The 3,272-nt window shown below is 48.9% G+C and overlaps 1 long non-coding RNA gene across 1 annotated transcript; it reads left to right on the top strand.

Moving 5' to 3' along the window:
- Window positions 1-231: 231 nt before the first annotated feature.
- Window positions 232-844, top strand: LOC309622334. Its single transcript, XR_014240720.1, has 2 exons — window positions 232-307; window positions 500-844. It is a non-coding gene; the product is annotated as an uncharacterized lncRNA (long non-coding RNA).
- Window positions 845-3,272: the final 2,428 nt, after the last annotated feature.

The following is a 3,272-nucleotide window of genomic DNA, read 5'->3' as shown; positions in this document are numbered from 1 at the left end:
GATTGTCAATGCCTGAGGAGCCTGGAGCCTGGAGGGTGGGGAAGGGACCGAAGGGTTAGGGAGGCGGGCTCCGGGCGGGGTCTCATCCTGGGGTAAAAACGGGCCTCTGGAGGTGTGGGCAAGCCCGAGATACCAGCAGATTCAGTAGCGGGTGGTGCCTTAACCACGTCTCCCCCAGCAACCTCACAGTGCCTTTCCGATCCCTCCTGGAGGCAACACGGCCCACAGAGGCTCTGATCGCAGGTGCCCAGCGTGACCCAGGCGTGATTCGGGAGGAATATACAGTGGATGGCAGTGCCCTAACTATGTGAGTTCTAGGAAGAGTCTGCCGTGGGCGGGGGTCGGTGGCAGGTGCTGGGATCTGATCTCTGTCTTAAGAGTGCTGTGATGGGGCCGCCCATATACGGGCTTGGTATAAGGAGGGGGCTGGGGGCTGGTGCCCTGGACCTACGTGAGCGATCTCCCCTTTAACCTGATTTCCCTTTTCCCTCACTTGTAGTAGATGGACTGCTGAAGACCTTGATCTCTTCCGAATTTCCATCGACTCCATCTTCGATCAGCTTTCCCGGGTGATTGGGAATATTCAGCACCTTTGGCTCCCGCCTCCCTAAAGGCTACGCGAAGGAAAGGGGGCTGAGGGCTAACCTTGTGTCCCCTACTAGGCAAGGCTTAGGGAATTCAAACTTGAGTAATCACCACTTTGTTATTTGGGTTTAATGTTTTGCCAGTACTGGCCCTTGGTATCTCTTGGTTCACTTGTTTGGTTTCCCTGCGGCTCGAGGAGTGGGATGCTTCAATGTGTATTACTGCAGAAAATAAAACTAGGCTACTGTTTTGTGTCACAGTTTCTTTTCAGCTGATGCATTTCTGGATTTTTTATCTTTGTCCTCGTGTTGGAGGGAAGGTTCTGGAATTCAGATATTCCAGTAGTACAAGGTAATTGAAGACAGTTTAGGAAAATGAAAATCAAGCCCGATGTTCAGCACTAACTACTGTCAACATTTTAGAACTATTTTTTGAGTTGTACTTGCACGCTAAATGTATAACGGTATGCGATGTAGAAGTCATCAAGTTTAGCATTCAATTTTTTCCTGACTTTTTTTCATTTAACATACTAGCTTCTCCACATTCTAAAAACTCTTCAAAAATATGTTATTGAGTGAAGGTATATAAGATGCATCATAATGTAATCATTGAACATTTACGTTGTTTTCAGTTTTTTCATCGCTACGGTTAACGATTCAATGGAATTCATGTATGTAATTCTTTCCATGAATGGTTATTTCCTTAAAGTATATTCCAAAAGTTAGAAATATTGATCTAAATGTTTACTTTTCTATTTCTTTTTTGAGACTCTTGATCACAGGGAATTCCCTGTCAGTCCAGTGGTTAGGACACCGTGCTTCCACTGCAGGGGGCACGGGTTCGATCCCTGGTTGGGGAACTAAGATCCTGTAAGCCACGCGGCATGGAAAAAAAAGAGAGAGAGAGAGAGAGAGAGAGAGAGAGGAAACAGACTGTCTTTAAAAAAAAAAAACAAAGACTCTATCACAATTTCTCTTCAGAAAATACACCTACTACCAGATTTCTGGTTTCCTAACATCCTTGTCACAATTGGCTTGGTTTCCTACTAAAATTGAAAACTTGGTTTGCACAAGAATAGAAAAGCCCTAGGCACAGTAAAATAGCAGTGTTGTGGCTGACTGGACTTGTTTCAGATCAGTGCAGAAAAGTGCTGGTACAAGAACAATTAGTTGAGCGTTTGGGCAGGCGGAGTTAGCTCCCTCTGATATCCTTTACCCTGTGATCGTGCTAAACTCACTGACTGGTTCTCCTCACTCTTGTACATTGCATTCGGTTTTCTACATAGACAATCACGTTGTCTGCAGAGAAAATTTTGCTTCTTCCTTTCCGATTGGGATGTCTTTTATCAATTGATCTGTCTCCTCATAACGGGCTGGAGTTTTCTGAATCTTAGCATACCCTTTTCCTTGGGTGCTGGGTATTTTTTTTCCTAAGTATCTTCCAGAACTTCAAAAAAATCTAATATTGTTAACTTACTTGGAAACAGTTTGATCCTTTTGAGTCTTGCCTTGAGACTTTATGGGTGGGAGCAGAGCAGCTTTTAGTTTTCCACACTACTGAGACAAGATCCCTCTGAGTACTGTATATGATGTCACCCGAATTCGGAGTTTGGACTAGCGGACCCTCCGCCCTTGGGCACGGTTCTCCCCCTGTGCCGCTGTGTCCTCTCCGGTCCTCCACCCGCCAGCTCCGGCTGCCTGCGCTCTGCGATCCACCCCCGAGACCTGGGGAGGCGGCTGGACTCGGTCCGGACAGTCCGTGTAGACAGCAAGCTGGGGCAGCTGCACGGCTCACCTCTTCGGGGTCTCAGCTCCCAGAGGTCACTGAGGGTCCTCCCTCGCCTGAGGCCCAGTTTCTTCACAGCCTGTGTTTCATATCTTTTGGCTGCATTTAGGGGATTCTTGCCAGCCAGTGGCGGGGAGATCCGGTCCCTGTTCCTGCACGTGCGTGAGCGGAGTCTGCCGGGACAGAACCCAGAGAGCTCTGGCCGCGTGGGCTGGAGGGAGGGGGACGCTGGTGCTGGGGATGGTGGCGGTGGGCATGGCGATGACGGTGATGAAGGAGCATCTCCCCCGCCGGCACGCAGCAGCTCTGGTGGCTACAGTTATCCTGCCTTTCAAAATATAAGTCAGATCACGTCTCCCCTGCCTAAGTCCCGTCACGGGCTCCATTCTCACCCAGAACATAAGCCAGAGGCCCTTGTAACGGCCAGCAAGCCCCCACACTCTAATCTGTGAATCCCCCATCGCCCCTCTCACCTCCTCTGCTCTCTCTTGCTCACTCCACGCCAGCCACGCTGGCCTCTTGCCTGTGCCCTCAACATTCCGGGTTTTCTACTGACTTAGGGCTTCTGCACAGTCTGTTCTCCCTGCCTTGAATGTGCTCTCCAATACTGCGCCTGGCTGACTCTCTCATCTCCTGCGAGTCGGCCCGGGTCTCATCTTCTCACCCTACTTCTTCCTGCGGCCACCAACAGCGCAGCGTGCAGCCAATCCTCTTCATGCTGTTCTTTTCCACACCACTCATCACCTTCTCTAATACAGTAGAATTTACAAGTTGACTTTTTATTTCCTGCCTCTTCCCCATAGAGATAACCACTATTCTGACTCCTACCACCGTAGAGTATGAAAGTGAATTAAAAGTCTCATGTTGAAGACCTAAACAATGGAAATGATTTAACATTTCAA

The sequence above is a fragment of the Balaenoptera borealis genome (genome assembly GCF_965194805.1).
Source record: "Balaenoptera borealis genome assembly, contig: HAP1_SCAFFOLD_2156, whole genome shotgun sequence".
In the NCBI taxonomy this organism is placed as follows: Eukaryota; Metazoa; Chordata; class Mammalia; order Artiodactyla; family Balaenopteridae; genus Balaenoptera; species Balaenoptera borealis.
This window is presented reverse-complemented; position numbering and strand designations above follow the sequence as displayed.